The 14330-nt window shown below is 40.2% G+C and overlaps 1 protein-coding gene across 5 annotated transcripts in view; it reads left to right on the top strand.

The window, feature by feature from the left end:
• The window catches only part of TCF7 (transcription factor 7), a 411229-nt gene that overhangs the window by 152888 nt on the left and 244011 nt on the right, over positions 1-14330 (top strand). The gene's annotated exons all lie outside the window — the stretch shown is intronic.

The following is a 14330-nucleotide window of genomic DNA, read 5'->3' as shown; positions in this document are numbered from 1 at the left end:
AATTTCTCAGAAGGTCAGCTGGGTCTGTGACGATTGCGCGTCAGACCCCTGACCTTCTTACCAAACTTGTGCCTGAAGGACTAGCCAATCTAACACCACAATGTCACATGCGTAACAATGCCACACCCAGCTGCACCCTGCACAACGATTTTCCAGCTAATGGGACCACAATCTATGTAGCGGCAGCCTGAATGCGATTGTTACTGGGTCAGGTTAATTACGCAATTAACCCTTCACACTGCCACCACCTCCTTTTTGTATAGAGAAAGAGGAAACTCAATACACTAGGATGATTGATTAATCGTCTGTATACCGCTATCTCCACAGACAGGTTATACAGAGGGTTAAACACTCCATAGTAGCACTCTTCAGCGGCAGGGATTCGTAAGTCACATTAAAGAGCTATAGAAACAGTTCAACACTTTCAGAAAGTAAGATTTATTACTAAAAGGTCAAAAGGGTGCAGTAGAAATATATACAGAAAAACAGATGTAACCAATATATTTATATATATATAAATATACAGAGCAGAGCAAACAGATAACAGAAAGAAAAAGTTTAGGTAAATAAGTACTTGCCGTAAGATGCCTGGGGTTAAGCAGTTTTAAGTCTGATGAGCTCAAATGGGATTTCTGGTCTCGCACTCAGTTTCGTTGTTACAGCGAGATTCCCCTTCCTCTCTGTCTGCTAGATGTTAAAACGCAGAAGGTCCTCACTTTTCTGTCTACACACAAAGCATAACAGCTTCTTTTCTACCCAAAATCAACTGGTATCTTCTTACAACAGCCAGTTACCTTATTTGGGCAGATGACTGTTAGGCAGGGGCTCAGCATCATACACTGATTGCATTCCTGAGGGAGGTGGAATGAGGGGATAACATTAAGACTTCTTAACACAGAGAGGGCCGTGCCTGGCTCTTGTGTGCACGATTGTTACACCTCCCCCCCTCAGGTGATTGCATATGAGTTTAAGAGAAATACCAAAATGCAGAAGTTTGGAGCAAAATGGAGAACCGCGCCTCTCCCTATGTGCATGATTGTTACAGGGTCGTCTAATGGGGCATCTATAACCTGGAATGGATTCCTCCCTGGATAAACCGTAGATAGCAGCAACTTCCTTCTCCTTGTCAAGAGACTCTGTGGGTGGTTAGACTCATCAAGAGACCAAGAAAAGGATGCCACATAGTGTGATACTGCTTCAAAGGTATTTATTATCCAGTCACAGGTGAACATAGAAGACAACCAAAAACAAACTGACCATGTGGGTAGATAAGATGGCCGCCGGACCAGCAAGGGGTCCCGGCGGTGTGACGTCACAGCGTTGTAGCTCCTCACTGATGCTTTTCGTGCTCTAGCACATACTCATAGGGGGTATGCTATTAACGCCTGACGTCCTCCTTGTCCTATATATAGTGAAAAATGGCGCGCATAATGACCGCGCCCGTCATTATCCCGGCTACTCCGCGCATGTGCGGTGCGTGCGATGCCATTTTTCCAGCTTTCCGGCACATGCGCAGTGTGCCGTTGCCATATTGTTGTGGTTCGTTGGCGCATAGCAGAGTGATATTCAGTGAGTCTGCGTGCGCATATCCGCACCATTTTCTTGATCATTTCTAAATGATATCCACGTTGATCACCATGGAGAAAAAAGAAGGGGGACTGGAGCATATATAATTGTCTCCAGTAGTCTGATAGCTGCAATGTCATGTATTGCTTAAACAGGCATGGGAAGGAATTGTTATTAATTTCCCTTAATGGGTGTATAACCTCCTGCTAATACGAAAGCGCCTGCGCATGCGCAGTTAAGACAACCCCCAACAATATGCATATGAATCGGATCATTATTGTAGGATTAACTTATATGCATATAGTATTTATCAAAATGTTAATGATTATGATTGAACCCGCAGAGTAAATTACTCAAAATATTCTAAGGTGATCATTGTAAGAATCGAGCACAGGTAAAAGTCAATAAACTACCAAAAACAACGTGTAGAATAATCCATAAGATACACTCAATATAGTTAGCATAAGCATAAATAAAACATGGTCAGCTCAAATATAAATAAAAATTAAAATAAATCAGATATAAATAAAATAGATCAATTTAAAAGTTATGTATATACATATATGTAAACATTATGGGTTTACATATAATATAAGCCGTTACTATCCACAAACAATTAGCATAAACTCTCAATAAAAATTTATTAAGTATTGAGTGTATGCTAAAAGCATATATAAAAGGCATATAAAGTATGGTAAAAATCCCGTAAATATATGCGTGTAAAATTCACATAGAATAGCTAAAAAAGCTAAAAAAAAAAAAAAATAGCTATTCTATTCACCATTAGACAACCCAGCTGACCTTCTGAGAAACTGTGTTCTCAAATGTGCAATGTAATTGCACATCTGGTGAGTGTGCAATTCTATTATTTGATTTTCACCAGAAGATTCAGGAAAGGATCACTCCTAACCCGAGATCTCACATTAAGACTTCTCATCTACCAATTTATGTGGACTTTTGGCAATTTATGCACTAATTTTCACTGTATTGTATGATCTGTCACTTGTTCGGATTATGTATGATTCATATTGCTGATTTATTCATATGATATTCATCACATGATTCATATTGCTGGTTATTTTATTTCAATATTCATATTTAGCGCTGCACCTTTATTTTGCATTTTGATCTTGGGAGGTTGTTTGGTACCTTTTTTGGTGTCCCTGCTGCTCTAATTATAGCGCTCACTTCTGCGTTTTTATGCTCAAGTGTACACATGCACCTCTCTCGCTGCTTACTGTGCCCGCTAAATCATCTGCACATGTGTGCTAATACTTGTCTTTGATGACTTTATGCTCACAAACATACACATGTGCACACAGTGGTTTTCTCAGATTAACACACACTGGGCCTTTCCTACAATACCAGTGTAGCAATATTCACTGGATACCTGTAATGTTAAAGAATACATTACAGATTGTTTAGGCTACATGTGACCTCTCTGAAAGCTGGATATGTAAGCCGCATCTTAAAACTCCCCTCTTTCATCTCTGCATTATCTTTTTTTTTTTTTTTTTTTTCACTTCTCTGCTCTTTATGGTGCATATCCTCATGTCTCTCACTTTACCACTAGAAGCTGCTTTTCCTATAGAACTAGATGCATTTGCCGGCAGAGCGATATCAAAAGGAAATAACTATCCTGAATGCTACATAACATTACAACTGGGAACTTTGATCCTCAAAAAAGGGGAAAAAAGGTAAATCAGGTGTTTGCTTAATGCATCAATGTACACTGAACAAACTGGCACACAATTTGGTGCACCTTCAGAGAGTGCTTGCACATTGCCTTTGGCATGCATTGCACACTTATAAACTAGTAGAGAAAAGCTTAGATGAGGTAAATTTCAAAATGGCTAAGCACACTCATCATTCAGATTTTCTAGCTTTAAATAAAGACCTTTTTATCTCCAAAATGGCTTATGCTGAAGACACAAGTTTATTGTTTAACTTTTCAAGATTACACTAGTGGCTGGCAGCTGTTAGCTAAAGTGCGCATCACTTTTAAAACTTGCAACAAGGGAGGCATTATACCAAGTAGTAGAGAGGCCAGAGGCATTCAAACTGTGAATTAGAAATCTTCATGCTTAACCCCCCCCCCCCCGGTCACATCAAACCGGACTATGAAATTGTGCGACCTACCGTTGTGGAGTCCCACAATTTTAAAGTCGGGGGAAATGCCAATTTCAGGTGCGATTTGCAAGACATCTGACACAGATGTCTATGCAAATTGCACCAGAAGTAGTGCATGTACTACTTTAAATATCGGTGCGGCTCCAACCGCTTCCGAAATCAGAACCGCACTGATATAACTGCTGTAATTGCAGACAATCGGGTGCGACTTGGCATACAATTTACAAGTCACATGGCATGCAAATCGCATGCCAATTCACATCCAGTGTGACCGGGTTGTAACTGAAGGGTACTTGAACATGGTTTGTGGGACAAGCTTGATTTTTGCTGGTAACTGTTAATATGTAGGTCTGTGCAGTTAAATTACCCTTTGGCCATGCTTGTGTAGCTCCCTGGATACATTTAGTTTGTGGCGCTGCTGTATTCAGCTGAGCAGCAATTAATTTTATTTTTTTGTTTACACAATTTTGAGTAGAATTATAAATATATGTTCCTATATCAAAACAAAAGTATTGTGGTGCCACATCCCAAATTTATGGTAATTTAAAAACCTTTTATTGAGTAGAAAATTAAAAAACAAAAATTTTTCAATTTCAATATACAGCGCTAATATTCACAATTAGAATAAATTAAAAAATACAAAAAGACACTTTCAAAGGTACAGACATTACTGTACGAGAGCAAAAAAGTGTTATACCAGAGCCCAAAAATAGCATTACTGAGATGTGGGTAAACAATATAGTAACCATGTATCCAGTTTAGCGTTACAAAATGGGGTTTAGAATTATGAATCGTGTGAAATATCTGTTTCATGAGCATAATGGCACCCATTCTAGACACTTTGTGGCTGATTTGTTAAAACTGGAGCAATCCGCATCTGGTGCAGTTCTACATAGTAACCAGTCAGCTTCTAACTTCAGCGTGTTCAATTAAGCTTTGACAAAACCTGGAAACGGATTGGTTTCTGTGCACAGCTGCACCATATTTTGTGTGCACGAGTATTTGTAAATATCCCCCAATCTGTGGGAAAGGAACATGCGTAGACTTCCAGAGAAATGCAAGTGATCAGTGCATAGCCATACAGAGGGCATGGGCCAGTCTTTCTAAAATAGAAGAAAACAGGTATTGAGACGAGTGTTAAATCAGTTTTGTTTTCCTGCCGATTGGAAGTTGAAGTTGAAGAGTTCCTGCCAGACTGGGACTATTTTTTCGCATTCTTAGAAGGTATATCTATACACCTTCTATATATCTTTTTTTTTTTCTTTGTATGGTATATCTATACACACATGCTTGCTGGCAACTCCAAAAACAGTGTGGCGGTACCTGGGAGTAAATGATAGAGAGCTTGAGCAGGGTATAGTACCATCTAGTAAATAGTTTAAGTACTGTATCTTAAACACCACAGTTACAGTGAGTCTGCGCATGTACTGAATTTTGGGGCACGTGTGCACCCTTGGTTGACGTAGCAATCTGAAGAGGCAGTGGGGCCCGGCCTAGGTCAGAAAGCACAAAAAGGTGCCCCAGGTACAAATTATGAAATTTCCTCCCCCCCCATTTCTGTAAGAGGGAGGGAAACAAAAAGAAGTTGCAGTAATGCGTTGTTACAATTTAATAACTGGTTTAGAACAGATTGCACTCATAACAGTAATTTTGCAGACAAAGAGCAGCATTAGGGTGATTTCACAACAAGGATAAGGATCTTTATTTTTTGTCATTTGACTGCAAGTTTCAAATGTCATTGCACTCAGATGAAAAGAACAATCACTTTTTTCTTAATTAGGGTCCTTATACTAGTGTCTTAGATTTGTGTATTGAGTCTGCTACATTTTGTATAAACAAAGGGGGTTGTATAAGTAAAGCACTGACAGAGGCGGGGAGAGTTGCCTTCTTCTGGATCATTGGGCTGTGTGAATATGCTATTGCAACCTGTTAAAAACACAGGCTGTTTACAAAAAAAAAGAGTAATAGCAGCCTTTTATAGGTGGAAATGCACCTAAAGCTCCACCTTATGGCCACATATAGTAAATGTGAAATGGTAATATTACCTGACTACAAAAAAAGCAAACCTATTTGTTCTTTTAGTAAACTTAATAAAGAATATATACACTATTCATATCTTTACCGTCCATGCACATTGGCTTAAAAAAAAAAGTCAGTGTGCTTGGCAGGGAAAAATACGCTAATTTTGAGAGGTTTTGTACTAGCGTTTAGGAGTGTTTAGCAGCATTGTTCCGTTTTAGCGGGATTTTTTTTCTGCCAGAAAAATGCTCTCAAAAAAGCAAACCAGACGGGGTTTTTTTTTTCTGCCTCTAAACAATGAGCTTAAAAAACACCTCTAGACTATCTAATGTGCATGGGACACATACGATGACATTAGTTGGTCTAAACCAGTCTAGGCAGCGTTTTTTTAAGCCACTGTGAAGCCTGTGAGGAAAATTTCAAAAGATTGAAGCAGACAGTACCTGAAACTGTGTGTGGCAACCAATCTCTTGTTTAATTTGCAATGATTAAGGGCTCGTTTACACTTTTGCCCCCCCCACGCGATTGAGACACATTTTTACCGCCCCTACCTGCTGCTCCCCCTTAAGCTGCGAAGATATACGATGGAGTGCACAAATGCCATGGCTGCGAGGCTTTGCTTTGTAGCTTCTGTAGGAATTAAACCCCCCATCATGTTCAAATGAAGATGACCATACTGTAAACATTCTGTACCAGCATGCAATTGCAGCGCGGTGATGCAGCATTTACAGAAAAAACAGGCAGTGAGGAGGCAACATATTGTCTCTTCACCACCTGTCAATCGCATCTGAGAAGTGATTCAACCTCGAATCCTAGTCCCAAGTGTAGACAAGCCCTAACTGAGCAAGCTGAGAATAGAAGCTGATTGTTTACTATGCGTAGCTGCTCCAAATTCTATCTGCTCTAGTTTTAATAAATCTACTCGTGTCTTTCTTTATTAAAACATCAATGAAAGTGATATTAAAGCTTTCATTTTTTTTGTGTGTGTTCTTTTATAACAAACATGTCAGACCTGCTCTGCGCAATGGTTTTGCATAGAGCAGCCCGATCCTCCTCTTTTTGGGTCCCCTGCCGATGCTCTGTCTCCTCCTCCTTGACCAGTGCCCCTGCCCCCAATAGCAAGCCACTTGCTATGGGGGCACTGGTGCATGCTCGCTCCCGAGCCCTGGTCTATGCCTCTATAAGACATATAGAGTTGCGGCTCGGCCCTCCCCCACTCTCTCCTCATTGTTTCACTGGCCGTGATTGACAGCAATGGGAGCCAATGGCTCATGCTGCTGTGTCTCAGCCAGTGAGAAGAGTAGGGCTGAAACAACTAATCGACATAATCAATTATGAAAATAGTTCTCAACTATTTTCGTATCATAATCGATTAGTTGGTCAGCTGATTAGTTCACCTGCATACAGAATGCATTATTTGTTTACATATTGTTATACACCGTGAATCACACATACAGCTCATATATATCCACAGTATAAATAACCTCTTATAGTAGTGATTATCTGCTGTTTATGTAGTATAAAGGGCTAATTTTTTTAACTCCACCATGACAGGTGATAAAAACAGCAATTTCTAAAAGAAATCCACATAAACTGTCCGAAATTGGTTCAATCAAAAAAAGTTTTCTATTCTGCTCCTTTGAATTTTACTATCATTATGGTAGAAAATTAACGTTGATTCGATCCCACTCACAATTAGAAAATTGGAACGAATTTTCTTAAAACCAAAATTTTCAAATGAAAAATAATTTGTGTATGGCCATCGTAAGTGACAGCAGTCGCAGTTAGCTTGTATCAAGCTACCTGCCTATGACAAGGGAGTCTGTCATGCATAATATATTACAGTCCTATCTGCAAAACTGTGTTTTAGGTCTTTTTAAAAAAAAATTGTATTCTTTCAATAAAAATTTGATCTCTTAGTCTACCAGATTCAACCTCTAATAGTATATACAGTATATCTTGTCTGTCTGGTATTCTCAAAGTGGATTAAATATTTTGTCCCCTAACCATAGAAGTTGATTATTTGTATCTACCACTGCATATACAGTGGATATAAAAAGTTTACACACCCCTGTTAAAATGTCAGGTTTTTATGATGTAAAAAAATGAGACAAAGATAAATAATTTCAGAACTTTTTCCACCTTTGATGTAACTTATAAACTGTACAACTCAGTTGAACAACAACTATTGCCAGTCTATCAGCATGGCACATCTTGACTTGGCAATATTTGCCCACTCTTCCTTGCAAAAACACTCTAAATCTGTGAGATTGCAAGGGCACCTCCTGTGCACAGCCCTCTTCAGATCATCCTACAGATTTTCGATCAGATTCAGGTCTGGGCTCTGGCTGGGCCTTTCCAAAACTTTAATCTTCTTCTGGTGACGCCATTCCTTTGTTGATTTGGATGTATGCTTTGGGTCGTTGTCATGCTGAAAGATGAAGTTCGTCTTCACGTTCAGCTTTTTAACAGAAGCCTGCCGGTTTTGTGCCAATATTGATTGGTATTTGGAACTGTTCATAATTCCCTCTACCTTGACTAAGGCCCCAGTTCCAGCTGAAGAAAAACCGCCCTAAAGCATAATGCTGCCACCAGCATGCTTCACATTGGGTATTCTTTTGGTGATGTGCAGTGTTGTTTTGTGGCAAACATATCTTTTGGAATTATGGCCAAAAAGTTCAAGCTTGATTTCATGAGACCATTACACAGTTTTACATGCTTTTGGGAGACTTCAGATGTGTTTTTGCATAATTTAGCAGGGCTTGGATCTTTTTCTTCATAAGAAAAGGCTTCTGTCTTGCCATTCTACCCCATAGCCCAGACATATGAAGAATACGGGAGATTGTTGTCACATGTACCATACAGCCTGTTCTTGCCAGAAATTCCTGCAGTTCCTTTAATATTGCTGTAGGCCTCTTGACAGCCTCCCAGACCTGTTTTCTTCATCAATTATTTTTAGGGACGTCCACTTCTTGGTAATGTCACTGTTGCACCATATATTCCTTACTTGATGATGACTGTCTTCACTATGTTCCATGGTATATCTAATGCCTTGGAAATTCTTTTGTACACTTCTCCTGACTGACACCTTTTAACAATGAAATCCCTCTGATGCTTTGGAAGCTCTATGCGAACCATGGCTTTTGCTGTAGGATGCGACTAAGAAAATGTCAGGAAAGACCGACTAGAACAGCTGAACTTTATTTAGTTAATCATAGGCACTTTAAATGACGGCAGGTGTGTACTGACTCCTATTTAACATGGTTTTGAATGTGACTGCTTAATTCTTAACACAGCTATATCCCCAGTTATAAGAGGGTGTGCACACTTATGCAGCCACGTTATTTTAGTTTTTTATGTTTACTCCCCCCCCCCCCCCCCAAAAAAAAGGTTGTTTGTTTTTCAATTAAGTAGTACAGTTTTTAGGTCACATTTAAAGGTGGAAAAAGTTCTGAAATTATTTTTATCTTTGTCTCATTTTTTTACATCACAGAAACCTGACATTTTAACATGGGTATGTAGACTTTTTATATCCACTGTAGATATTCAAGAATACATTTTTTTTTATACGTTACATATAAATTTAAATTATGCACCCTTTTTTTAATTTTTTTTATTCGATTAATCGAAACAATAATTGGATAACTAACCGATTATGAAAATAATCGTTGCAGCCATAGGAGGAGAGAGAAAGAACCAGGACAGCCGAAGTTCCCATGCACATCATTGGATTGAGAGGGGGTTCAGGCAAATATTGGGGGGCTGTGGGGGGAGAAATACACGGAAGGTTTTTTACCTTCATGCAGGGAATGCATGAAGGCAAAATACCTTCAGCCTTTACAACCACTTTAATCATTTTTATGCTTGTAGGGTATGTTACAGACTCTGATCTGTAATATAATAAAAACATCCTTATGTCCTACAACCTACGCCTGACAGCTATGGATTCTATATAGCTTATCCTAAGAAGGTGTTAAAAATCAAATTTTGAACTTGTTTTAGGAAGGAGAGATGAGTAACATGGGATGATACTTAAACAACAGACTTAGTAGTCATTTGATCACCTGACAAGTACAAGCTCCTGTCTGGGTCTCATAGAAAAAATAATTTCAAGTCCCATTAAAGGCTGATGTCTAACAAAACAGAGGATTAACTATTGTTTTTGTGTGCAAGAGATAGCCAGAGTGTTTGTAGGCGACATGTAAGAACATTATCCTAAAGTGACACTTTATTGTTCCAACAAGCACCTTTCAGTTTTGTGATGTAATACATAGCAGTGTGGAAGTTGGTGCAAAAATGTGCTTGCACAAAAAAATTTTTTGGGAAAAATAGTAAACTGTTTCTGTTTAAAACGTTCTTTGAAAAAATAAATGTATTTGTACATTGAACAAATTTTAGCAGTACCTGAAACTTGCTTGGTATCTGCCTCGTGTCATGGCTTGCACATTAGCACTCAGATTTGAAGTTGGTGGGCATGACTAGGATCTAGTTAGGATGCTCTGTTGCATGCAGGTGTCTGGAATATTCAAGCTGACAAGATGGGCGGGTTGATGACTTTAACAGAGAAAGTAATGTCAACCTTCTGGCTGTGCTGCCTGTCAGAGGTCTACAACAACGGCTGACAAAAATGCATACCCTTTTGACAGTTTTGTGTACATGAGAACATGGGATCAGCGATTTTTTTTTTTTTTTTTTTTTTTTGATTCATTGAAATTCAAGTTAATCACAGTTAAGCTGCAGCACAATGCACCTAATTCCCCAGTCCATGACTAAACTTGAAACAAAACAGTGCCCAGACTATGCATCTTGTATTAACATATTTTAAACCATTAGTAAAGACGGGGTTTTTTTTTGTATTTTACCACAAAAAATGTTGTACGGGATTACAAATGTACAACACTTGCTGCAAGAACAGACTCATTGACAGTTTTGGTTAAATCAGTGTTATTACATGGAAATTTGTTTTTGATATTATTGAAAAACTCACACCAGAAGTAAATAGAATCTGTAAATTTCTCAGGGGACCCAGTGTGCATAGCACCTCTGTCTGTCAAAGCAGTATTTATACCCCAAAGCTAACATTTATTATATTACAGCTTACACATATTTAGATGATATGGCAGTATTAGTTTCCTTTTTTAGGCATTCTTTCTTCCATTTTTATCAGGTGATCCAGCCAGAAAGTCTTAAAAGAAAAGCTCTCTTACAGTTGCAGCTCTCTAGTAAAGGATTTGTCAAAAAGTTTGTGTTTCTTTACCATCATTTTTTTTTTTTTTGTGAATGAGTAGGGGTATGTACCGGTTATTCATTCACAGAGGGAGCAGGCAGCATCTGGAGGCCCCCTTATTTTTATGGTTGTATATATTTATTTGAAACTATACAAATAAGAGGCACAACATGTGCCAGTAAAAAAGGGGAATTCACAGTTCGAAAAAAGAAAATAGAAAATAAAAAAATCTGGTTAAGCGAAGCCACCAAAAGGGGTACGTGGCATTGAGAATTGTACATTTAGTATAAAAACAATAAAGGAAATGTCTCAGAAGACCAAGTTATGCAGTTCATATGATATGAAGCACAGCTAAGCACACACACAGGGATCCAGCATAGGCAGGAACATACCAAAAACAGGGATGACTATCTCAGATAAGGAGAGGTCAAGTGACTAAGGGTTAGACAGATAACACTTGGATCTTTGATATATACCTGATGAGTCATTGAGAAAGAACTAGAAGAAACAGAAAAGATAAAAGAAAAATGAGAGAAGAGTATGGGGGAGTCTGGAATAACCCTAAGGAAATGTGTAGGGAATATAGCTAAAGCAAACTATGAAAGGGCCAATGAGGAACACCTCAGCTCTGGGCATCCCATATATGTCTCGTAAACCATTTGGAGGAAGAATACAATATCCAAAATCATCCATAGTGTCAGGGATCGCGGCAGTGCGCGGGTCTGCACATGTGCAGAACGCCGATACACTTTAACCGGCGGGCGCTAGGACCTAGGCAGCCGCGGCCACCGCCGCGCATGCGCACTCGCAATCGCGGATGCACGCCTGGCACCAATGACAGTGCAGGGCGCACTATTTAAACCAGCCCTCCACAGACTCACATTGCCGTATGGTCTTATTATCTGTTCCTGCTCGTTTTGCCTGCTGATTGACCTTGTTGCCGACCCTGCTTGATCCTGACCTCTGCTGACCTTCTCCTGCTCTGATCCCTGGCTCGCTTGACTACTGTCCTGCATACCCCTTATTATCTGACCTCCTGTTGCTGAACCTGGCGTGTGACCCGACTACTCTCTGTCTGCTGCTCTGTACCGTTCTGTCTCCGCTGTTACCGACCCGGCCCGTCTGACTGCGCTACACTACCCTGCCATCCATCCGTCCGTCCATCCATCCTGCACGGATCCGGTCACTGTTGCCCAGGTATATCCGCCTCTTCACATCAGGCTCTCTCCCAGTACATACAGTTGCAAGAAAAAGTATGTGAACCCCTTGGGATTACGTGGAGTTTTGAATGAATTGGGCATAAAATGTGCTCTGAACGTCATTTAAGTCACAACAATAGAAGAACAAAGTCTGCTATACATAATACTACACAAACATTAGATGTTGCCATGGTTTAATTGCACATAACATGTAAACATTCACAGTGCAGGGAGGAAAGTATGTGAGGCTCTAGCTTAATGACTTCTCCCAGAGCTAATTGGAGCCAGGAGTGAGCCAACCTTGACTCCAATCAGTGTGATGATATTGGATGTGTTGCTGACAGCTGTCCTGCCCTTAAAAAACACACACCTGTTTGGAGTTTACTGGTTTCAAGAAGCACTGTCTGATGTGAACCATGCCTCGCAGAAAAAAGCTCTCGGAAGACCTACGATCAAGAATTGTTGACTTGCATGAAGCTGGAAAGGGTTACAGAAGTATCTCCAGAAGCCTTGATGTTCATGTGTCCACGGTAAGACCGACTGTCTACAAATGGAGAAAGTTTAGCACTGTTGCTACTCTCCCTAGGCATGGTCGTCCTGTAAAAATGACTGCAAGAGCACAGCGCAGAATGCTGCCTGAGGTAAAGAAGAATCCCAGAGTGTCAGCTAAAGACCTACAGAAATCTCTGGCACATGCTAACATTTTTGTTGATGCATCTACAATAAGGAAAACATTAAACAAGAATGGAGTACATGGGAGGACACCATTGCTGTCCAAAAAGAATATTGCAGCACGTTTGAAGTTTGCAAAAGAGCACCTGGATGTTCCACAGCACTACTGGCAAAATATACTGTGGACAGATGACACCAAGATTGAGTTGTTTGGGAAGAACACACAACACTATGTGTGGAGAAAAAAAGGCACAGCACACCAACATCAAAACCTCATCCCCACTGTAAAACATGGCAGAGGGAGCATCATGGTTTGAGGCTGCTTTGCTGCCTCAGGGCCTGGACGGATTATTATTGATGGGAAAATGAATTCCAGAGTTTATCAAGACATTTTGCAGGAAAACGTACGACCATCTGTCCGCCAACTGAAGCTCCACAGAGGATGGGTGATGCAACAGGACAATGACCCAAAGCATACAAGTAATTCAACAAAACAATGGCTGCAACAGCACAGAATATGCCTTCTGGAGTGGCCCAGTCAGAGTCCTGACCTCAACCTGATTGAAATGCTGTGGCATGACCTTAAGAGAGCGATTCACACCAGACATCCCAAGAATATTGCTACACTGAAACAGTTTTGTGAAGAGGAGTGGTCCAAAATTACTCCAGATCGTTGTGCAGGTCTGATCTGCAACTACAGGAAACGTTTGGTTGAGGTTATTGCTGCCAAAGGAGGGTCAACCAGTTATTAAGTCCAAAGGTTCACATACTTTTTCCTCCCTGCACTGTGAATGTTTACATGTTATGTGCAATTAAACCATGGCAACATCTAATGTTTGTGTAGTATTATGTTCAGCAGACTGTGTTCTTCTATTGTTGTGACTTAGATGACGTTCAGAGCACATTTTATGCCCAATTCATGCAAAAATCCCAAGGGGTTCACATACTTTTTCTTGCAACTGTACCTCTGGCGGTTCCCTCTACCACAGGCAGGTGCACTCAGGGGCCGTGACCTGGTCACAGTCTGCTCCAAGTCCATCTCCACCATCAGGGGCCCTGGTGAATAAGCAGACTGGGACTGAGACCCCGCACCCTGGGGAATTCTGTCCTGTGGGTTGCTAGAGATACCGCCAGGCAGTACATGACACATAGAGAGAAAAACTCTTTTGAAGTTTTTTGCTCCTGGGCAAGACGTTCCTCCATTCTCATATCATTCATCACATGTACCCAACTTAGAAGTGAGTGTGGGAAGACTTCCACAAGGAAGCTATTAGCTGCCTGTCCGCAGATAAGAAAAAGCGAAGAAGACAAGAATTTTGCTTCCGTAAGGAACCCGGAAGAATGGATAGAAGGGAAATGTTGGGTGCAGGAGAAAGTTGCTCCTCATAGATGTAATTGTACATGTCAAATCATCTTCCAGAATGGCTTAATCTTGCTACATTACCACCAGATACAGAGGGGAAAATAATTTTCTCATCCCCTGCAGATTTTGTAAGTTTGCCCTCTGGCAAAGAAAT

This window comes from Staurois parvus, unplaced genomic scaffold (assembly GCF_062004578.1).
Source record: "Staurois parvus isolate SC_StPar_1 unplaced genomic scaffold, SC_StPar_1.0 ptg000085l, whole genome shotgun sequence".
In the NCBI taxonomy this organism is placed as follows: Eukaryota; Metazoa; Chordata; class Amphibia; order Anura; family Ranidae; genus Staurois; species Staurois parvus.
Note: the sequence above shows the minus strand (reverse complement) of the source record. Positions and strands in the feature narration are given on the sequence as shown.